Source organism: Orcinus orca, chromosome 5 (genome assembly GCF_937001465.1).
Source record: "Orcinus orca chromosome 5, mOrcOrc1.1, whole genome shotgun sequence".
Lineage (NCBI taxonomy): Eukaryota > Metazoa > Chordata > Mammalia > Artiodactyla > Delphinidae > Orcinus > Orcinus orca.
Window position 1 is genome coordinate 54931119 of NC_064563.1, and position 24459 is coordinate 54955577.

The 24459-nt window shown below is 40.2% G+C and overlaps 1 protein-coding gene and 2 long non-coding RNA genes across 7 annotated transcripts in view; 1 reads left to right on the forward strand and 2 right to left on the reverse strand.

Moving 5' to 3' along the window:
• LOC125964393 (uncharacterized) overlaps positions 1–24459 on the reverse strand; it is a 602357-nt gene that overhangs the window by 503820 nt on the left and 74078 nt on the right. The gene's annotated exons all lie outside the window — the stretch shown is intronic.
• Positions 1–24459, forward strand: part of FNDC3B (fibronectin type III domain containing 3B) — a 361128-nt gene that overhangs the window by 108721 nt on the left and 227948 nt on the right. The window lies entirely within an intron of this gene.
• Positions 3321–24459, reverse strand: part of LOC125964395 (uncharacterized) — a 34746-nt gene continuing 13607 nt past the window's right edge. The window contains exon 2 of the long non-coding RNA XR_007477381.1: positions 3321–3482. This is a non-coding gene — a long non-coding RNA (uncharacterized LOC125964395). The remainder of the gene's footprint in view (positions 3483–24459) is intronic.

The window sequence follows — 24459 nt, forward strand, 5'->3', positions numbered from 1 at the left end:
AGCCATAAAAAGAAATGAAATTGAGTCATTTGTAGTGAGGTGGATGGACCTAGAGTCTGTCATGCAGAGTGAAGTAAGTCAGAAAGAAAAAAACAAATACCGTATGCTAACATATATATGGAATCTAAAAAAATAAATGGTTATGAAGAACCTGGGAGCAGGACAGGAATAAAGACGCAGACGTACAGAATGGACTCCAGGACATGGGGAGGGGGAAGGGTAAGCTGGGACAAAGTGAGAGAGTGGCATGGACATATATACAACTACCAAATGTAAAATAGATAGCTAGTGGGAAGCAGCCGCATAGCCCAGGGAGATCAGCTCCATGCTCTGTGACCACCTAGAGGGGTGAGATTGGAAGGGTGGGAGGGAGATGCAAGAGGGAGGAGATATGGGGATATATGTAAATGTATAGCTGATTCACTTTGTTATAAAGCTGAAACTAACACACCATTGTAAAGCAATTATACGCCAATAAAGATGTTAAAAAAAATAATAAAGTCATCTAGTGAGAAACAGCAGAGCTCTTTATTGCCTTGCTCTGTGGCTTTACGTCAGGGAATCATGAACTCAAATCGACTCCATTTTCTTGGGCACGTGACAAGAGCAAGATGGGTTCCTATTCCTGGAGTAACAGGATTCTGGGAAGGATGCTAGGTGAGTACTCAGGTGACCAGAATGAGATAGAGATGGTTTGCAGAGCAAAAGTGGATGGTGGAGACTGGGTCTTTGGAATAAGACAGGTACCCTGTTAACAGAAGTGGGAGCAGGATAGTTCGATACAGGGAGTATTGATTTAGAAGTCCTTAAATTATCTCTGTCCAGAGTCAGGATTGGGCCCAGAGTTGGGCTGAGCTTCTAGGTGGGGCTTCCAGCTTCAGTTGCTGGAAGAGGAGGGGTACAATGGTAGAGGACTGGTTAGGAAAGGATCTGAAATTGAGTCATATTGTAATGGAAACTTCTAAAAGAAGCATTTGTATTTAAAGTTAAGAGAATGAAGCTCTAGTTGTGCTTTTTCAACACCAGCCGGGATATGGGGAGGTGTTTTTTCGGCGGGGAAGGGGAGTGCGCCTTCCGGGAAAGTTTGAAGTCATTCCCATTGCTTACACCGTGGTTGAAACTGTCAGCTTGATAGCTTTGCTATTGCAGCACTAGCCAGCATGGTAAGAATTGCTGGGGGCTGGGGGGTGGGGTTAGGGGGAGGGAGTGGAGCTGGTTGCAGGCCTTCCTGGAAACTTTGAAATTACACCCTATGAGGTCAACCTCCTCTGCTTGTAGTCGAATTTGTCAGCCTTATAATTTTCTCTATAGGACATTTATGACATCACTAGAAAGACCCCAGAAGCTCATTGTGGTGCCATGAAAAGGCAGTCTGGAAATTCAGAGCACATCAGTGTAAAGCATATGGTTACTCTGGGGAAAAAACAAGAGTTTGTTTTCATGGGAATGTCCTTGGTGATAAAGGAAGAAAAACACAGGAAACATACAATATGCTGTGAAAGCAGATTCATTTCTAATGGAATATTTCTCAATATTTCCATGAAACATGAATCATAGGTCTTGAAGGGGCCACAGAAGGTCATAGTTTATTCTTACTTGGAGGCAGCACTATACCTATGGCATCCTAGACAAAAGATTTTTCTTTCCTAGGCCAGGTGAAAGTGTATAAGGAGCTAATTGTAAGGGAAAAAAGAATCTTAGCAATCAATATGAATTTTTTCCTTTGGTGAAATTCAGGAATTAATAGAGGGCAGCTGCAGGTCTCTCCCATTATTTTCATATCCTTGTCTGGGCTGAGGTGCTGGCAGTGCAGCCTTCCTTCCTGTCCATGCATGCCATCTTTTTATCTGGGCCATTTCTCTGCTCCCTGTAAAACGCTTCAGCCAAAACAAATACCACACTTCCTTTAAGCTCTAGGCTCTCTCCTTCGGCAGGGGTCCCCCCCCTTCCCCCCGGACCATTTCAGTCCATTCTGACCTTTCTCTGCGTTCCTGGAGGAGCAGGTAGAGGTAGCACTGCATGTAACTATCTGGTTATATGTGTAAACCTTTCCTTAGCCCTTGAGTTAGACTGTGAGTCCAGTTGTGACAGGAAACAGTGTATCCTCCACCCTACCTACCTCCAGCCACACAGCCTGACAATAATTACTGACTACTAGGCCCTTGACTAGCTCTGGCATTACATCCGATGTGATGATTTTTCTTTTAACTTTTACTATTGTGCCGGGAACTTGAAGATATTTAGTTAAGTGCTTTTAGGGGCCTTTAAAATCTCTACAGAATAACTTTCAAATTTCAAATCACATTATAATTAAAGCTTATCAGTTTCCTTTAAAAAAATGTGGAAGTCTAAAGAACTTTCATATTAACCAGTAGTAATGCTGCAGTTTTTGTCTTTCAAGACTTGTATTTCACATCATGAGCCTGAAGAAAACAGGTGAATGTCCTGGTGATAACAGCAAACAACAGGTTGAAGTGAAATGCTTGGGAATCACCATTATTCTAATAAAGAATAATATTTAAAGATATCTGATTATTAATGTTTCTTGTCCAGAATAATCTAGACATCTTTAAAAAGATTATTTACTCGGCTCATTTGTGGTAAGTGAGTAGAGACCTTGAAATGACAGCAGAATGTATGGCAGGAGGGAAACTTGAGGAGAGCCTTACTCTGAGATGGCTGTAGTTTGGGTCTGTCAGAGTGTGAGACTTTCTCCCTCTCCTGCTTACTCTCCTTAAGCCTTCTTCAGCTCCGTGTCTAAGTCCCCCTGCCCCACTGAGTGTGGGAACCGTATCATTGATGAACAGCATGCTCTGCTCACAGGCCCCTGTGAATGACACCATTTAGAGCCGTTACACATTTTTGAATCTCCTCGTTTGTCTCCCACCCCACTCCCTGCCATATTCAGACTCCAGACTGTCACTGGGAACTTAAAGTTACTTTTTTTTCTCACTTGGTACTTTAAGTGCATTTATTAGACTTGGTTGGCACATTAAAACACCAACCTGTCATTCTTTCTAAGAATTTTATGACAGATCCTATGGACTCTCTTTGTCTCTTGCTTTGTTGATTGAGAAATGACTTGAGTGATGTCATAGGTAGGGCTTGCAAGCTGAGGTAGACTGTCATTTCACAAGCAAAGCTTCTATATGGTCTATGCCTTTAAAGAAAACTCTGCATATAAGTGAGAAATTCCTATTTTACTGGCTTACAACCAAGGAAGAGGACCTGTTGCAAATGAAGTCTGTCTCCTAAGAGTGATTGAACCCTTGCCCTGGCTGAAATTTGCAAACAAGTCTTTTATCCAAACTATTTGGGTGAATTTTTTTTTTTTTTTTTTTTTTTTGCGGTACACGGGCCTCTCACTGCTGTGGCCTCTCCCGCTGTGGAGCACAGGCTCTGGACGCGCAGGTTCAGCGGCCATGGCTCTCAGGCCCAGCCGCTCCGCGGCATGTGGGATCTTCCTGGACCGGGGCACGAACCTGTGTCCCCTGCATCGGCAGGCGGACTCTCAACCACTGTGCCACCAGAGAAGCCCTATTTGGGTGATTTGAAAGTGAACTTACTGTCCTATGACTGCCTTTAAATAGTTTAGAATCTTTGCAAACTTTCATTACATTGAATATGTAATTAATTGTTATTTGACTGTATGTAATTACTTATGGAAAGTCTGTACTATAAGGCAAAAGATTTTTTCCTGTTACAATTTTCTTATTTTGAGATCTTCTTTTTCTACACAAGAAACTGCTTTGAAAGTCAGTTCCTTTTGCATTTGGGGGTTTGTGAGGGATCGCTAATCTGAAATGTTACTGTGAACAGTTAAGGCCTCACTTGAGAAAATCTTTTAGAATTGAAAATACCGAGTTTTTGTCCAGGCTAGCCCCAGTGTCCTGCCCATCTTTCTGACTGATCCAGAGCTGTATTTGGTAAGACTTAATACATAAGTTTCCAGTGAGGCTCTAGGCTGAGAGAATCTGAGTTTCTAGGAATATCTGAATTATTCCACCAATGTGCCAGCTCATTTTATAACTTAAATATTAGATTTGGGACAAATCAGTCTCTTACCTGTGTGTGTGTAATATTGATGAAATGTTGATGAAAAATCACTTTTAGCATTTTGGAGAATACCTGATCTCTGAAGTGTTTGAGAGCCTTATTCTGGGCATGATGATTTGCCTTTTTTCTCATCCATGGACATGCATAGCTGTTTGTGCAAATAGGAGTTCTGTATGCTGACCTGATAGGCCCCCTTTCAGACAATAGCTTGCTGCCGAGTAACTGGAAGTTTCCCACCAGAGTAGTCTCCATAAGGGTCGGTGAGTACTGATGGGCCCAGAGCAGAAAGTCCAGTTTATGAAGGGGGTGGGAGGAAAGTCTGTGATGATAAGTGTGGCTGTCATCATGCTGGGACTGAGTAATGTCATGAGACTGGGTTACATCAGTATCAAACCATGCTGCATCTCAAGGGAAAATTCCCAGTGTGTCTGCTGCTTTCTACCCTTCCCATTTATCTCGATTGTTTTTAGCTATTGTTACATATCCATAATTAGGACAAAAACTTTACACAAAATTATATTGTCAGACTTTCTTTGGCCTTTTTCTTCAAGTAAAGCTTGAGTGATTTAATTGTTAGACGTTATAAAGGTTATGTTCTAAGAGTAAAGGCTCTGTAGTGAGAATCCCTGGTTGTTTGCTAGATAATGGTTAGACTCTTAGCCTCAGTTTCTTTCCTCTCTTAAAATGGGGTTAGTGGGAATACCTATCCAGTAAGGTTGTGAGACATTCCATTGTAAGTACCAGCATCATCATCATCATCATCTAGTAATGTACACAGCTTTGCTGATTATTTTTGTTCGAAACAGATGCCATAACCAATTGTGGGCAATGACTTGGTTATCAAAGTTCGAGCCTCCATTTCTTTGCCTACTTAACAGTAGGCTTGCTCTCATGGGTTGATGGTGATGGCAACATTTCAGACATTTCAGATGAAGGTTTATGGGGTTGTATGTATTGTTCAGATAAAGGATTGTGGATAAAACAGTGGTTCCACTGTTTCATGCATTTAAAGTAAGTGTTGTTGTAGTTGAAGCTTCAGTTGTTGCTTTTATTTTGGATGATAAGCTGTTAACTCACACTATGCTTGAGAGGCCGTATTCAGACAGGCCTATAAAGTGGTTCCTGTGGGTATGCCTTCCGTCCTTTAGGCCTTGTCGTTCACATTTCAGTTAAACTCCATACTTCTTTAATCTTTATTTAATGTGTCGTGCTCTTAGGCAGTACTGAAGAGGCAGTAAGGCATATTGGTAAGATCATTATGGGTTTTTGAGTAAGATTGGCTGACTTAGAAGTCCCCTGCATATTAGATGTGTATCGTGAAAGCAGTTACTTCTCTCCATCTACACCTAATCTGTAAAATTGGAATATAATATCGGTCTTAAAGAATTGCTATGGGGATTAAATGACATATTGGGTAGAAAGCACTTAGAACAGTTTCTAAGGCAATGTAAGGGTCCAATAAATAGGAACCATTATTAGGCTCCCAGTCTCCATTACGGCTAGACGTTGAACCACCGTTTATTTTTGTTACTTGTCAGTTTAAAGCATTTCAGGGAAGACTCTGTGAACTTGAGGTATTGGTTAGGAGTTTTCAGATGTCTTCACATTTTAGTCGTACTGCTTCATAATATGTTTAAAAATTATGCAGTGGGAGTTTAGCTTCTGTGCCCTTTTTGTCTTTCAGCCTTGTTCAGCAGTGGTTAAAATGTCATTTCTGAGGGTACCACTGCTTGGAGTTCCTTAAATGTCACAGATCTTTGCATGACAGATAATTCTGAAGAGCTGTCACATTACCTCGATTGTCCACCACATTTTATTTCACAGCTTATAATCTTTTAGTTCTTGCTTTATTCTTTCTGTATTTTTTACCTTTGTGTTTTACACTTACAATTTGAAATGGAAAATTTCATGTTGGAGGTGTCTGTAAAGGGTTCTTCAAGGGTAGGGGTCAAATCTTAGTGATCTTTGTATCCCAGTGCCTATCCAGCACCTCCTAGATGCTCAGAAAAGAGGAAAGTCATTTCCTGATTTACTGCTAAAAAATCATGTCAAAATCATGGAAAAGTCTCACAGTTAATTCACAGAGGTAATTTTTTGTTTTTGTACTTAAGTAATTAAGTTTGGTTATTTTTACTCTCCGTTCCTCGAATTAAGATAATGAATGCAGGTATGAGTTTGTTTCCAAAAACACACAGTAATTCTGAAGAAGTCCAAAATATTGGTTAGCTCCCTTACTTGTAAAAAGCGTGAAGGAGTGATCATTATATCCATTCTTTTGATAATCTTTTTCTTTTGTGAGGAGTAAGCTGGGAACACCTTGGAAAATATTTTTAAGGCTATTTAATAGTGAAAGATAGACCAGCTTTATCTTTTATATTATTAGCAAGTAATTTAGATTGTTCATTAGTGTTTTATTGTTTTCGTGTAGTTAAAAATTATAGCATTTATCTGTAGCAGGAAACTCCATGTCAGACCCAGGAATAAACAGAGTACACGTTAAATTGTAAACGAGTCTGGTTACTGAAGTAAATGGAGTTGGAAGGCAGGAGGCGAAGAGAGCCTTGGTGAGGGCATTGGTGGTGGGTGTGGAAGCAGGAACAGAAATTTGAGATGTTTAGGAGATAGTCATGACTTGCTGACCAGTGGGACACACACTGAAGAGAGGGAGTGAGCTATGCACTAGATGTTGTATGTTTCCCTAAGATAGGTGGAATCCGGTCCTTTAGAAAAATGTTTGTCCTACAGTGTAAACAATAGTTTACAAACTAAACATTTTGTATTCACTCTGTCCTAATTGGACAAGCATCAGGATTAACAAAAAAGGATAAAAAGATGCAAACTTTTTTCTTTCTTTAAGTAAGTGAGTTTTTTCTGCTCATCAACTTGGGTATTGCTTCTTGGAGGAGAGTTTTCAGTGACTTGGAAGGTATTTTGCACACTATTTTTTGAGGATATGAAGACAGTTGGGTAAAAGGGGAGTGTGTTTTAATACTTCCTTCTGGACTCATCTAAATATGGAGAAAACTGGCCTCAAAACTGCCCACAGGGACTTCCCTGGTGGCGCAGTGGTTAAGAATCCACCTGCCAATGCAGGGGACATGGGTTCGAGTCCTGGTCCGGCAAGATCCCACCTGCGGCAGAGCAACTAAGCCTGTGCACCACAACTACTGAGCCTGCGCTCTAGAGCTCATGAACCACAACTCCTGAAGCCTGGTCGCTTAGAGCAGGTGCTCCGCAACAAAGAGAAGCCACTGCAATGAGAAGCCCGCGCACCGCAACAAAGAATAGCGCCCACTCGCCGCAACTAGAGAAGGCCCGCGCTCAGCAACAAAGACGCAACGCAGCCAAAAATAAATAAATAAATAAATTTATTCAAAACAAAACAAAAAAACTGCCCACATCAGCGACTTTCCTTTATGCTCCTAGTTCGGGGTTCTTTGCATATACCCACATTTCTTGTGTGGCTGCATATAACTCCCCAACCCTCTTTAGCAATTGGAGAGAAAAGTTGAGGTGTTGAAAACTCTTCAGGTCTTTTTGTGTCTGAGTTAAAATGGAAGTGTTCCATAATTCAAATATAACATCTTTATGGACACTTTGTATATGGCAGTGCAGCAGAGCCAGAATTAACAGGCTTTGTGGGATCTTTCTGGCTATAGGAGTTTCAACATTTTCACTTAATTTAAAAAGCTTCCAGTTATTAGCAAATTAAAATTTCTGTTCTAAACTGATAAGAAGAGGAGGCAAAACATCAGGGGAAGAAAAGTCTTTGGGAACAGAAGTGGAAACTTAAAAAGATAAATATAAGCATTATTCTTAGTGTGTTTTTGAGTGAAAGTGTTATTCTATTAGAGGATCGACTAGATGAATTTTATGTTTTGTTCTGCAGTTCTCAGTAAAGTGGATATACACACTCACACATTATCTCATATAGATGTCAAATTAAACTCTGCCTGTTCGTGGCTTGAAGTGCCAAGTCTTTAACTGTTGTCTGAGGTTGGATTATTTTGGTTATCTGGGATTGGATCTTTTAACATCGGTCAGTGTGTCTTATGCTAGATCCAGCAGTGTCAATTTTCTGTGCCTGCTGTACCAGGATACAAGCATTGCAGACAACACGTGTACTCTGGCACAGCTAGAACTTGTCTCCTCCAATTGAGGAAGAACAGTCTTTGCAGGCAGTATAATCAAACCTTTATACTTAAATTGCCTGAGTGTAAGCATTGAAATAGTCACAAAATGTTAAAGTACAGCAAAAGTGTGGCTTGTTATACCATAAATTAGAAACCAAGATCTGAGATTAATTAGTTAATTTATTCTCAGTGATCCAGACATTTCTTATTCTGTGGGTCAAGCATTCACATTTTGAGTGACATAGTTCTTGCATCATATGCTTAAGGTAAAGAACATCTCTAACACCTCAGGATTTTAAGGCTGGTTGTATTAACATTAGTGGTTTGTAACTTTTGCACATCAGAATTACCTGGGGAACTTAAAAAAAAAAAATGCACAAGTTGACCTCCAGGCTAATTGTAGGGAATTGTCAGATTGTCTAAGCCAAGGGGAACTGTCAGATTGTTTTGGGGGCAAGACCTTGGCATTAGTTTTGAAAAGCTTCATAGGTAATTTAATACGCAGTGGAGACTGAGAATTTCTGGTTAACCTAACCCTCAGGATAGTTTAAGAAATTCTCATGGTGTGTTTTCCCAAGTACATCACACTGCACATGCTGTGTACCTGTCTGTTCATCCAGGTTAGTCTTCTTTAAGAATGTTTACAAAGTGCTTAAAGATCGTTTATCTTGTAATCATATACTTATTAATAAGTAAGCTGTATGTGGTGGTTGTTTTTATTGAACCTATTAACTGAAATGGCTCTTTTTGTTATAAACTTCTGTAAGTAGTAAATAAGGGTCATCAAACAGAAATTTGAGTTTATTCCTTTCAGCAGAGAATAGATCTATTTTACCTTCAGTTAGATGTAAACACAACAGCTCACCTATTATAAACTTAAAATTCAAAGTTGATTAAAATAGGTAAAGATTGTACAGGGTGGATGAAGCAGAAAAAGTGAGATGAGAAAATAACCATCTTACAACTTGCTGCTTGCAGAAGCTGCTTTTAGCACTCTTTCCACTTGACTCTGGACGAATTGGGCTGAAACTATTGCTTCCCTCTTTGTTCCCTTCATAGATCTTGCCTCATACTTTAAATGATATAGGTGCCCAGGAAACAGGTTGGTATTTGGCTCAAGTTGTCCCCCCAGCATACCTGAATCCAGGGTATTACATCCTGTTTCAGATGCTGACAGTTACCAGTAACTTTAGCATGGATTAGAATCACCTGGAGGGCTTGTTTAAAACACAGATTGCTGGTACCACCCCCAGGGTTTCTGATTTAGGTCTGGGGTAGGTGAGATGGGTCCTGAGAATTTGTATTTATAAGGAGTTCCCAGGTGTTACTGATGTTCGTGGTTCTGGGTCCAGGCTTTGAGAACAGCTGAGGTAGGAGGCTTTCTGGAAGAGGGGCACTTGTAAGAGGGGACTTTTAGAGAAGTGCCCTTAAACAAAAGAGAAAACTCTCAGGATTAAGTTTGGTCACAAAGTGGACAAAAGGGAGAAAGTCCATGTAAATGAAGAAAAATAAAAAAGAATGATTGGCTTAAATTCTTCAGTTTTAAGCTCAAAGATAGAAGTTTTTCTTGGTCTGAAATTTTTTCCCCTTCCTCCACTATAGGTTTAATGAACTGAGGTTTGAATCAGGGACTCTTTTTAAAGGATCTGTTCGTATAATCTTTCCATTTATACCTCCTAATTCAATTGCCATTTTATCAGGAATTCTTTTTCTTCTCTATGCCTCAGTTCTGACACAGTGAGAATAAATACGATTGCCAAAGCTATTCCAGGAATATTTTAGAGTTTAATGAATAGTATTGTGTAGTATACGGGGATCACTGAGTTAGGAAACTTATGCAAATATGAAAAATATTCTAAACAGATACACAATATCTGATACTGTATTCAAGTAATAAGCTAGTACATCCCTCCCCCTAGACAGCTGGGTGGTAGTAAAAGAAAAAACCAAAAGGGGAAGATAAAAAGTCAGGGAAACGATATGGAAGTTGGCTTCACTCTATGAAGTATTCTAAAGAAACAGTATGATTTTTAAAGTATAAAACTAGGGGGAAAGGAAGCGACTCATCATTCAAAATAGATAGGACTACAACAGTAAAGATCTGGAATGGGAGGAACGTGAGGAGAAGCAATCCATGAGAAGCAGTTCGGGTTAGTGAACGACTCCATAGTAACATGAAAAACAGGATTATACATATTCCCTTTTTTTTCCCCTGTGGACAGGGCACCATTGTAGAAATTAGAACGTTGTGTTGTGTTTTAAAAATCTGTTTCAGGGGTCAAATTGAATTCCAGACCAATTGTTAGTAATTAAAGTTACAGCTCTTGAGGAGTTTTCTCATGGTCTCTAGATGAGTTCTGCCACTGTTCTGTGAGTTGAGTTCATTGATCATTTTTCTACTCATTGCACCTGTCATGCTGGTATCAGCAATTAACATTCCTCAGAGGTGAATAGAATGCCAGCCTCCATCTCAGATGGAACTCGAGAACAACAGGTACATTCTACCTATTTCTTGGCTATACCCAGGGTAGTGAGAAGGCACGTAATTAACCATAGAACAGACTTTGGAGAAAATGAGATTCTTTAGAAATTGAGCCAGAGTGCTGAAAAGTAGCTCTGGGTAATGTGTTTAGGGGACATAGGAAATGGCTCAACAGGAAGGGTGAAATAGCCTTGCTAATCTGGCCTCTTTAAACTTATTTCAAGCCTATTCCCCTTCCTTGATACAAATCTTCTTTACCGTACACCTTCCATAGACCCAGTATTTTGTGCAGCTTAAAAAAAAAAATGTTTTAAGTTCACATCAAAGGTCATTGGACTTGAACTCATTCAGTAAAAATCAGTTGATTATATTGTTAATTTTTCTCTTCCCCTTTAGATGAAGAAACTGATAAAACCTTCTGCCCCTGATTAAAGGCAGAGAATGCCCAGATGAAGTTTAACAACTTTTCCATTCAATATGGTTTCTTTGATCAAGACTTCACTTTCCTCACCTCAGAATAAGGATTGGACCAGATCGTTTCTAAAATTCTTCTTACCTCCCAATTTCTCCTTCCTCTGCCACTTTTATTCCCCTAGAGTTTTCTGCCATTTAGATCTTCCTAATTTCATGAGAAGACTATAACTTTACCTAAATAGATTCAAGTGTGGGTAGATCTCAAGAGCTTAATTATCTAGAATTTTCTTTTTGAAAGTGAGATGTTAAAATATCATTTAGGACTCTTACTTTAGGTACTACATTAATTTCTCTAAAATCTTATTAGCATAAATTAATCTTGACTAGTAACCAAAAAAAGGAAAGAAAATTACCCAGGGTATATTTTTTTCCTTGTTTTAATAATTGCCACGTTAAAAAATGTGCTCACCTGTTGTATGCCAGGTACTTTCCATCACTTGTCAACCCTGGCTGCACAGTTGAATCACCTAGGATTTAAAACAAAATGCTTGAGTTCCTACCTCCAGAGGTTTGGATATAGTTAGTATCCAGTTTTATTTTTTTTATTTTTGTTTGTTTTGTTTTTGGCCGTGCTGCGCGGCTTGCCAATCTTAGTTCCCTGACCAGGGATTGAACCCAGACCCTGGCAGTGAAATCGCTAAGACCTAACCACTAGACCACCAGGGAAATCCCCCCAGTATATTTTTAAAAATAGAGTTGTCATAAGTATTTAGTTAACCTTGTTTTCAGCAAAGCAATTGGTGGATTTTATTTTTATGTCATCTGATATTTAGGGCATTAAATTATTTGTGAATGGAAAAAACCCTAAAAACATAAAAAGTGATACTTTCTCCTCCTAGGTGTTCTGCCTCAGCTGAAGGGTCTGTATGTGCCTTTGCTCCCACCTTGTGCCCACTGCTTATCCGTGAACTGGCTAAGATCACCTTGCTGCCTGTCTCTTATCTCTGAAACGGCACACATGGTTGTCCTTTATGCATTGGTTTCATAGGTTACTTTCTATCATTTTATTGAATCTATGATGTGATTGATTTTGAGATGCACCAGCATTTTACATATCTCTACATGAGAAAATACTGTCAATTAAACTGACTTGCCATTAACTGTAAGATGCTTTCCTTTTCTCGAGATGTTAAAATGAGAAAAAAAATTACTTGGAATCAATGAAATACATTTATTTAGTTTTCAGTTTCTCTTTCAGATTTAATTAGGTCTTTAAAAATCACAAATTGATACGGGTTTGTCCTAATTTTGTGTTTGCATAATCATTTTGTGTGTGCATGTATGTAAAAATTGAAATAGCTTACTATTCTATGCACTTCTCAGTTGTAGAACTATGACTCATTTGTTTAAACATCATATCCTCTAAGTACACCCTGGAGGATTTTCATACACAAGTCATAATCTTGTGATGCTCTTTGTTAGTTTTAGCTTCTCACCAAATGTCTCTGTTTCACTGGCCAAAAGGGTTATTTTTTCTAATGTGTGTATATGTATGCATACATATGCATACACATGCAATGTATATGAATGTATGTGTTTGCCAGTGTTATCACTTGTGTCTTCTCTGTTTTGTCTAACCTTTTGGTAAAAGCTACACTTCGGGTTTTAAAAAATTTCAAGGCTCTTCTGTTCTTCATCTCTGTGCTGGTTGTTGTAGCATTACCTTATTAAAAACAGTATAGCCAAGTTCAGCAATCTTATCATGTACTTCTAATATTTATATGAAAAATACTTCATTTTCTCTACCTATTCCCCCCCCCCCTTTTCCTTTTCTTTTCTTTTCCTCCCTCCCTCCTTTCAGGTGCCCTCCTTTCCTCCCCTCCCTCCCTTCCCCTCCTCTCCACCCCCCTCCCCTCCCTTCCCTCCCTCCCTTCCTTCCTTCCTTCCTTCCTTCCTTCCTTCCCTACAGTGTTACCCAAGACATATTATTACTTTTGGATCTAGACCATCTACCTCTAAAAACTTCCCTGGTATAATAACGAATTTAAATTTATTCCAGATGTATAAGCAGCATATATGATTTGATAGTTTTTATTTTTGAGATGATTTTAAAGCTTTATTGTAGTCTATCAGGGCACTAGGGTATTTTCTTTGGTCAAAATGCTATATGGATTTATTTGAAGCCTGTGGTAGCCAGTTAAATTTGGAATATTTGTTTGGTTTTCAATAAATTAATAGGTAGCCAAATCTAATATTTTCTTTTTCTCCCGTAACGAGGTGCTGGTGATACTCAGTCCCTGTCTGAAGACCAGGCTTTATGAAGTGGCCCCTTAGATTAGATGTGCTGTTGGTGTTCATTTTCACAAATGGTAGAAATAAAAAAAGAGTACCTTTTACATCACTAAATCTCTAAGTACTTATAATATTTGATTTTGTTTTGTCCTCTAGTTCCTTTTCATTAGAACGTCAGTTTTGCAGCCACGTGTGGTCTCCTGGCTTTGTGTGTTCTTCCTTTTCTGGTTTGCTCCTAAGGCCTCTCCTGCTATAGACTCCTTTCAGAAGCTACATGTCTCTTTTGCACTTGGGGTTGTGTATGCACGCGTGTGCTTGGGGTAGTTAACGCCTTCTTTCTAAATAGTAGCTCAGTCACCTTCCAGAACTGTTAGGGTCAGACTGCCTTTGCTGTGTCTGCAGTGTTTGTGTGTTACTTTGTCTGCTCTCCATCCTGTGCCTCTTCTCTCACAACACCCTTCTCCATGTCGTGAACTACTCGCTCTGTCTTCACCTCCTTTCTTTCCTGTTTCTTTTACTAATACTCTCCATGGGACGGGATATTTTCTTTAGCAAACCTGGTATTTTTGGAGAGAAAGATTCACCCTTTGGGCTGTCCACCTAAGACCTTTCTCCGGGAGTGGAGGGGAAAGCCCTGAACTTAGGAGATTTCTGAGAAAAATCACTTTTTTTGTTTTTCGTTTTACAGTATTTCTGGTCTAAATTTGCAGCAAGTTAAGAAGCTCCTAGGTATCCTGGGTGCATAGGAGCCCTGCTGTTTTAGCATGTAACCTTAATCATGTTGGTTTACACGAGCAGGATTGGTTTTGGACCTTACTGAACCAGCTGCATAAAGTATGGCATTGTCACTCATGCAGCGTATCTCTGTGTAGGGTGAGTTGTTTGCTTCTTGTAGGGAATCCGTCCTGCAAGATACCATGATAACATTTGGCAGGCCTTATTTGTTTACTGTTTTTAGTGTGTGTGTTTAGAAGAAGAAAAGGCCCATAGTGATCACTTTTGTGTGTCAGCCCTTTAGGTCAGGTTTTCCATCCTGACTCAACGTGTGTGTCAGGGCTGCGGAGACTGGTGGGTTGGGTGTGCAGAATTCCCTCTTTTGGACCCAGGAGCCAGAAAGCCACGACGAAGTTTGATTTGGCTTGTGGCAGCCTTTTCCAAATATGAATTTGGATGCAGTACAGTACGTCCTCTAAGAAAAGGAGGAAAAACCAATAACTCTGTAACTGGAAATATTTGGGGCACATTTCAAAATGGGGAAACTCTAACCTGTAGTATTTGGAGTCTCCCCTAAGCTTGTGTCGCTGTGGCACACAGAGGCTGGTCTTATTGTCCAGGCTGAGCGCTCCCTTCACTGGGGGAAACCATAGAGCAGCCTCTGTCCTGCGGGTGCTGCATGCTGCCTGCTCCAGACGGTCTTGAATGTGACCTGGCAGCCAGCACTGTTTCCTGCTGACGTGGCCTCCCACGGCTGAGCCCAACAGAGCGCCTCAGTGTGCTGAGGAAGGAGCGGCCCAGGGCATGAATCACCAGCGGGATAAGGAACAAATTAAGAGGGGAAAGCGCCTAGCTGTTCAGGTTTCCTTCTAGATATACTTGAAAGACACCTTTTTTATAGGAAGGGAGGAGGAGGAAGAAAAACAGGAGGGAAGAATGCTGCAAGAATCAAACAGTGATTTGTTTGGCCATAGGAAGCGTTTCTTATCAGCAGGAGTTAACTTCTGGGGTGAGACCCAGTCTGCAGCAGACATCTGAGAGGAGGCTTTAGAAGGCCAGACGAGGCTGCATCCTGCAGCCTGCTCGCGCCACACTCCTGCAGAGGTGGGTGGGAGTACGAGCTCCCAGTCATATCCTGCAGACAGACATTCCAGAAAACAAAACAAAGCTGTAGTTTGTGTCTTGGTGGAAAAGGCTCTCGCAGCTTGGTAGGAACTGAAGAATGGGACTCTTTGGAGAAACCGTTTTAGGAGCAAATCCTGTTGAATGGTTTTCCCATCAGTGGTGTCAGCATCCCATTGGATGCTCAGTATTGGCTTGTGTTTCAAGCACTGCTTGGTACTTTAAAATCGCTTATTTGGAAAGGTCCAAGTATAGCTCCTTGTTACCTTCTAATGGGGCCAGAAAAGTCAAGCTGTCATGGAATTTTAGAGTGAGATGGGACTTCAGTTCTGATCTAGGCCTTCAGTGGGTTTGTCTGTTTTGGAAGGTTGTTGTAGAACCTTTTATTCAGTTAATCTTACATGGACGTCCCCTATACAAAGCAAATGGAGCTGATTGAGGGTGGAGAGGCTTGAGGCACACCTGCTCCTCTTTTTTCTGATAAAGGGTCTTAAAACTTTTCTCCTGACCACCCTGCCCTCCTGGCACGCGCGTATGTTGAAAAACCACTGATGTAATGCACGTTTCCATTTTATAGGTGAGGAAATTTTGCCTCAGGTAGGTCAGTTTGTTAGGTAATATTGTAATGACTGTCAGAGTACCTTAGAGTAAAAGTTCTTTGATCTGTCACTTGCTTTTGAGCCTTCATAATCTCTTAGTTAGCTATTGTAGCCTTCCACACCTCCCTACCTCTAGCACAGCTTTAGGGCAGGTGGTGTAGTAGTGCGCTGTGTGTCTGCAGGCTGGAGAGCTAGAAGTCACTGAGTATGACCCAGATGGTATGACTACGATCCAGATGGTGGCACTAGTCTAGGTGTGAGACGAATTGGGGGTGGCAGTAAGACTGAAGATGAAGGGAATTATTTGAAAGGAAGAGCCATCAGCACTTTTTAAGCATGGTTAAGTTTTAAAGTACGGTTTAAATTACAGAAATTGGATGTGGAAAATTAACCAAGAGAACTTAAGTCAAAATGATTCTCAAATACCCAGCCAAGGCAATAGGAAGAATGTGGGGCCTGTCTGCCATAGATATTAGGAAAACATACTTTTCAGTTCTCTGGGCCGATTAAACTTCTTTAAGATCCAGCAAGCCCTTCTCGTCCAGGACTAATTCTCTGGAGGTGGCCGACAGTTTGAGCCCTGATTTTCTTTACTGTTTCAGCATCCCTACATGATTGCTGGGTGGCCTTTTCTTTTTTTGGGGGGTGGCTTTTGACATATGGTGTAACCCTTAATTCCTGGTGTATCATTTATTTATATAATTCACTTGAATTTGTTTGATGGGTTGTTTACTCTAGGTTATGGGACAAAGCTGAGGTGGATTCAGGCCTCGTATGGGTCTCATTCCTGGGTCAGCCCTGGCTTTCCTACATAGCGCCCAAGTCCAGTAGGTGGGTGGACTTGGACTTAAACGTTTTGTAAATTATTTACATTGGCCATATAATCCAGTGTTTCCTCTTTCCTGCAAGCTACTTTCTTCCGTTGCTCCCCAAATTACTACCCTCAGCCCATCAGGGTGAACAGAAGCCTCTGCCCGTAGCAAATGAACTCTCAGTAAAACAAGCAAGATAGGAATGGAATGGAGAGGATGGGATAGTAAAAGTATAATAGATCTACTTACATTTTCAGTAAAGTCTTCTGACTTCCTTTAAAGAGGCTTTGATTTTCATAGGGCATGCATGGGTGGAACTAGGAAGTTATTCAAATCGTTTGTGGTGTTCTGCTGTTGCTGCTGTAGGCTGGGTTTACACTTCATGAAGACCAGAAGGGGAGAAACAGTTTCATCTGTCAATCTTGTTTCAGTGGCAGAGATACTGTATGTGTAATTATATGCATTCCCCTCCTCAGTTCATGCTGGAAAAAAAAATACCGAGACGTTTTTCCACAGTTCTTGATAGATCTATTCTTCAAGTGCAACTGTGAGTAGGAAGCCAGGGCAGTGGGAGTGATTGTTCTTTTGTGTGATGTTAATGAGATAATTTCTGCATTACAAATTTTCAGCACACTCTTTGTTTAAATGAAAGTTCAGAGTCTTTGCAAAGCCACTTTACCAAGCCTCTTTGCTTCATTAAAAAAAAAAAGCCTTTATTAATTTCGTATGTTTTGCTGTCATCAGTTGCACAAACTAATACACTTGTTTTGAACGAAAGAATTCAGGCCATCATTTGTTTGGTGCCTTGTCTTTTCTCCTTCTCTCTCCCAAACATAATTTGACCGAGGCAAGTTAAGCTGCCGCTGTTCCCCCCCACCAACTACCCACTCAGAGTGGTAAGTGCCAAGTGTCAGTTCATCCTGGTATTGGACGAGAAGTCGAGAGGAAGTGTCCAGGGTTGACTGCAGAATCATTGCCAGGGGCTGGGCGGCTGACAGCGGGCGGGCCTTCACTGGGGCTGCCAGCAAGGGACGGGCACAGGAATATCCGTTGCACTGCCAGAGGGAACAGGGTAGGCCTGAGGGTGTCACAGTGCCAGCCAGGACCTTGAGCGGTTCTTTGTATTGGTTGTTGATGGAACCTGGAAAGCCTTATTGTGGAGGGATCTACAGTGAAAGGTGGCCATTATGATTTTTGAAGTATTTTTCAGTGATCATTCTCTGAAGCAACGGGAGTTTCTTTGGTTAAAAGCAGCTAATTAATCTGTTTGATCTCGATGTGGAAATGAACCGTATCAAATTCCAGGTCACATTGCTTTCCTTTGTAGAATGTTTGCTTAACCTTTTGAAGTATATTTCATCAGATTATGGACTGTAGGAAGTTTATTTGTCCTCAATTTTCTAATCTATATGGTGGCATGGCTATTATTCTAATAATGCTCTTAAATCTAAACCTAATTTTGTCTACAAATAAGAAAAGTCACATTTACAAATGGATTATAAAAAGTTGTAGGTACAGTTTGTAGCTTAATCATACAAGCAGTCCCATATACGGCACTATTCTTGAAAAATACTTTGCCATCTGGTCTCGTTTATCTCAGATGAAAAAAACTGCTTTTTCTTTCTTTTTTTTTTCTTTGCTCATTTTAATTCTCATTAAGCCACCAGCTAATATTATTATCCTTAAAACATGAAGAAACAAAAGTTCAGAATGGCTAAATAACTTATCCACAGTAGTGTAGTAGCAGAACCAGATTTTGATCTCAAGATTCCAAAGCTCCTGGTATTAAAAACACAAAAAACTTTTTATTCTGAAATAATTGTAAATTCACAGGACGTTGGAAAAAATGTACAGGGAGATCCAATGTATCTTTGACCCAGTTCTGCCTAGTGTAGTAACATCTTGCGTAACTATAATACAATATCAAAACCAGGAATTAACATTGGTACAGTCCACAGAGTTTATTCAGATTTCACCAGCTGTACATGTTTTTGTGTGTGTGGGGTAGATTTGTGTAGTCACTACCACAATCAAGAACTGCTTTTGCCAAAAGGCATCCCTCTGTTATCCCATTACAGCCACTCCCCTGTTCTCCCACCGTCTCTAAGCCTTAACAGCCACTAAACTGTTCTACATCTCTGTGGTTTTGTTACTTAAAGAATATCATATAAATGGACTGATATAATATTTAATTTTTTGAGACTGGCTTTTTTTTTTTTTCCCCCCTCTGAGCATAATTTGAGATCCATCCAACTTGTATGTGCTAACAGTTCCTTTTTATTGCTGAGTAGTATTCCATGATATGGACAAATCACAGTTTAACAGTTCACCTATTGAAAGACATTTGGTTCTAGTTTTTGGCAGTTACACATAAAACCTCTGTGAACATATGTGTACGAATTTTTGTGTGAACATGACTTTTCATTTCCCTGTGATAAATGCTTAAGAGTACAGTGCTGCGTTGTATTATAATTGCATATTTAGTTTTGTAAGAAACTGCCAAACTTCTCCAGAGTGGCTGTACCATTTTACATTCCTTCTAGCAACGTGTGAGTGATCCAGATTCTCCTCATCTTTGCCAGCAATTGATCTTATCACTAAGCTCCTCTTCTTTCCTATTAACGTCCCATTGCTTCAGCACCATTTGTTGAAAAGACTTACCTTTTTCCATTGCATTGCTTTTGCACCTCTGTTAAAAATTATTTGGGTATACTCGTGTGTGTCTATTTCTGGGTCCTCTGTTTCTGTTCCATTGATCTGTGTATCTAGCCCTTCTCTAGTACCACACAGTCTTGGTTACTGTAGCTATATAAAGTAAGCCTTAACATTGGGCCCTAGTATTTTTTAAAATGAATTTTACCGTAGGTATTTAGGGTAAATAAAGGACCCAGTAGAGATATGTCAGTTCTCCTTAAATGGGTACTTGTAAATAAGAGTTTTCATTTAGAAGTGTTAGTTAAGCTTTGACTTAATTTGAGAAAATCAGTAGAAAAAACACAAAGTAAGTATGCAAAAAAAAAAAAAGACATATTAATTGGTTTGTAAGTGTGAAGTTCTATACAGCTGTCACCGAGGTACCCAAGGACTTTAAGGCTAGAATGATCATAAAGTCTAGATCTTTGGGTCTGTTTGGCCTGAAATAACAGCTATCGATAATCAAAAAAGGAGCCACATGAGCAGAAAGTTAAAAAAAAAAAAAAGTTAGGATCCAGATCCATTAAAAAAAAGATTTTACCACTCATTTGTGTATTTTAAGGCACCCTACACTCACTGAAGCCTTCTGTATGTTTTGTAGTCTTTAGCAAAGATACTACAACATTTCAGACTTGGAGAGGAGGTAGAAGTCAATTAATTGAACCTTCATATTTTACAGGTAGGAAATAGGGTTCTCTTGTAAATGGGCTGGTCCATCTGCAGCATGGCAGACAGCCTGTCCATGTGAGAGAGCATCTTGATCCAGGGCAGTCAGTCACTTCCACTTCATCAGCTTTTACATAGGGAAGCAGATCCTTTGGGCCCAGCTCAAGTTAACTGATATTCACTAAAAGTTGTGGGAAGCCCCATCATTGCCTGCTGTATCCCAGCACCATTCCATCTATCTTGAGTCATAACCTAACTGTTGGTGTGGAAACTGTTCAGGAGCCTCAGCCTCATGAACTTGAAGATTTGAAATAGTGTTCTATGGCTCTAAACCTCAGGGTCAAAGGCTAGGAGGACAGCTTCATTGGTCAACTCTGCATGAAGGTGAGTGCCTTTTTGGATCCATGTTCCTCCGTTTACAGAATGCATATTGGGATCCAGTCTGCATATCTGGGTCTTCTCCTGACTTGGGCTCTTTTGTATTCTGGATCTCTTGCAGGGTGTGTATATGTGTGTGGGAGGTGGGAGGGAGGAGAGAGGGAGGTGGGCAGCTCTTACCTTGCGGGTGGAGTATGTCAGTCTTCTGACTCACTGTAAGCTGCTGTTTTTCATCTGACATGGTCCTGAAGCCAAGGGCAGCAGTGAGCATCACAGTACTACAGTATTATACAAGTTCCCTTGAATGGCATGCTCTGTTCCTAGACCTGTGTCTGGAGTGAGACTGAAGTCTGGTTGTGCTCCCTGGGCCTTGCCTATTGTGGATTTGGCATCCCACCTGCTGGCGAGGAGCTGCCTTTTGTGCCCCCCAGGGCTTGCCTTTTTATTTCTTCAGGTTTCTTCTCTATGGCTTTGTTCTTTATGCTCACCACTCTGCCACTTAGTCTGGTCCTTGATGTGGTCTATGTTTGCATCTTCTAGAGTTTAGGCCCCAACCATAAGAAGTGATATTAAATTAAAAAAAGTTTTTGTTGGAATATAGTTGATTTACAAGTTGTGTTAGTTTCAGGTGTACAGCAAAGTGAGTTTTATATATATGTGTTGTGTGTGTGTGTGTATATATATATATATTTATTTATTTATTCTTTTTTGGTTCTTTTCCATTATAGGTTATTACACGATTGAGTATAATTCCCTGTGCTATACAGTAGGTCCTTGTTGTTTACCTATTTTATATGTAGTAGTGTGTGTATTTTAATCCCAAACGCCTACTTTATTACCCCCCCCGCCCCGTTCCGCAGAAGTCATATTAAATCTTATGGCAGAGCTGCTAAAATTCAAGACACTGAATTCAAGACTGCCTTCTAAATAATATTGGTCTACTCTTTTCAGAGTTGTCATGGAACAGAGAAATGAAAAAATCAACTCTAAATCAGAAATCTCAGTTTGTGCTAAGGAGGCGTGATCCAATAGTGGAGCAAGATTAATAGAAAAGTCTATATAACTATATTTTGAAGTATGCTCACTGTCTATAAAGATGAGAAGGAACTTTTATAATGTTAGCTTTTGATTTTTTATTAGGTTTTTAAAATAAAGAAGCCATGTAATTGTAAACGGTTTCTAAACTTTTATCTTGGCTATAACTATTATAAATCCAGAACAATAGAAGGAATCCCTATTTTCATTTTTGGATTTTTTTTACCCCAACTTACTGTTGAAAAGATTGTTGGCAGCATACAGATATATTTACTACATATTGAGATAAAATAAATGTAAAAAGTAAAAAAAAAGATGCAAAGAAAATAAAGTCACCGCAATACGAGGGAGCCAGGAGTGATCTTGACTTTTATAAGGCCCTTAAAATAAGTCTCATTCTTGTTTTTGTCAATCATTATTCTTGATACAATATTTCTATAATTTTTCAGTTGTGTTTTTTGACTGTTATGTAGAACTCTCATTAGAAATAGGATTGACTGACATTGGAAGTGTTTTACTTTCACGTCTGCATTTGGGCAGGCTGTTGGACATTGGTGGGCTGGAATGTGAACTAACTGATGACTTTTCCAATCCTGTTATTTTCCAGTGTGGTTTGGAAAAAAATTCTCTACATATGAAGTCAAGAAAGCACACTTCTGGTTAAGGAATTTAGTGAGTTTCAGATTTTCCTCTCATGGAGAGTCCTGGAAAATCACTTCAGTAAAGAGGTTATGGGTCACTTATAGAAGATACTGCTTTGCATGCAGACTTAGCACATTCTGCAGGCGACCATGGATTCTTGCCCAACCTCTGATGGATAAAATCAAAACCTATTGATTACTGCACTAAGAACTGGAAACAAAGCCATTCTGTGCAGGATTTAGGTTTATGACTAGTCAGATTTCTCCCAGACTTTGGGGCTGAATGTAAAAGTTTATTTGACACGTGCATGTGTTTACTGAAGTCTGACAGTTTCTGAGGACTGTTGTGTATTATTTATGGCAGGGATCACCTGTAATGCAATTTTTTTATGATAACAGTTTTATTGCGATGTAATTCACATACCCTGCAATCTACCCTTTTTTTTTTTTCTTTTGCGGTACGCGGGCCTCTCACTGTTGTGGCCTCTCCCGTTGCGGAGCACAGGCTCTGGATGTGCAGGCTCAGTGGCCATGGCTCACCTCAGCTGCTCTGTGGCATGTGGGATCTTCCCGGACCGAGGCACGAACCCGTGTCCCCTGCATCGGCAGGTGGACTCTCAACCACTGCGCCACCAGGGAAGCCCAATCTGCCTATTTAAAGCATACAATTTGGTGGTTCGGTATGTTCACAGTTTTGCAGCCATCACTGTAATCAGTTTTGAAACATTTCCATCACTTGGAAAAACCCTAACCCATTAGCATTCACCCCCCAATTTCCCCACTTCCCTGGCCCTAGGCAACCACTAATTTACTTTCTATCTCTGTTGAGTAGCTTATTCTGGGTATTTCATATAAATGGAATCATATACTACGCAGTCTTTTGTGCTTGGCTTTTATCGCTTAGCATAATTTTTAAGTTTTATCCACTTTGTAGCTTGTATCAGTACTTCGTTTCTTTTATTTATTTATTTATTTATTTATTTATTTATTTATTTATTTATTTATTTATTTATGGCTGTGTTGGGTGTTCGTTGCTGCACGTGGGCTTTCTGTAGTTGCGGCAAGCGGGGGGCTACTCTTCATTGCAGTGCGCGGGCTTCTCATTGCAGTGGCTTCCCTCATTGTGGAGCACGGGCTTCAGTAGTTGTGGCACGTGGGCTCAGTAGTGTGGCTCACGGGCTCTAGAGCGCAGGCTCAGTAGTTGTGGCACACGAGCTTAGTTGCTCCACGGCATATGGGATCTTCCCGGGCCAGGGATCGAACCCAGGTCCCCTGCATTGGCAGGCAGATTCTCAACCACTGCGCCACTGGGGAAGCCCAGTACTTCGTTTCTTTTTATTGCCAGATAAAATATTCCGTTCCGTAGATATACCACATTTTATTAATCTCTTCATCAACTGATGGACATTTGAGTTGTTTCCACTTTTTAGTTGTTATTAATAATGCTATCAGGACTATCTGTGTACAAGTTTTTGTGTGGACATATGTTTTTATTCCTCTTGGGTGTATACCTAGGAGTGGAATTGCTGGGTCATATAGTAACTCTATATTTAACTTTCTGAGGAACTGCCAGACTGTTTTCCAGAGTTGCTGCACCATTCTGCATTCCTGCTGGCAGTGTATGAGCTTTCTCAGTTTTCCCACTCTCTCACCAACACTTGGTTATTATCTGTTTTTTTGGTCTTTAATGCAATTTTAGGTTTTTGTTTTTCTTTCTTTCTTTTTTTTTTTTTTTTGTGGTATGCGGGCCTCTCACTGTTGTGGCCTCTCCCGCTGCGGAGCACAGGCTCCGGACACGCAGGCTCAGCGGCCATGGCTCACGGGCCCAGCCACTCCGCAGCATGTGGGATCTTCCCGGACCGGGGCACGAACCCGTGTCCCCTGCATAGGCAGGTGGACTCTCAACCACTGCGCCACCACGGAAGCCCTCTTTCTTTTCTTTTCTTTTCTTTGCATTTTTCACATTTGTTCTCTTCAGGGGATTGGTATTTATATACCTAAGGAAGTAGGATGTGGTTAGTTCTGCTATGGCTGTGAGCTATAATGAAGCTTCTTGCTAGAACCAGCATGCTTCCTTGTTTTTGACCTTGACCCCAAGTCACAGCATTAACCAAACCACATACGTACCACGAAAAATAATTCTTTTCAGAAGCTCACATCTGATCTTTTAATCTCGAAATATATCAGATATATATGAGAATGCATAAAATATATGTATAGGTAAAGAACAATTATAAAGCAAACAATAAATCCACCTAGATTGTAAAGTAAAAATTTACAATTCTAGGTAACTGTTAATAGTGAAGATGGCTGAGAGAGTATATAAATATTATTAACATGAATAATCATTAACAAATTTCTTCTGTGCATTTCCTTTTAACATCCCCCTCCCAACCCCTCACTCCCAGCCCCTGAAATCAC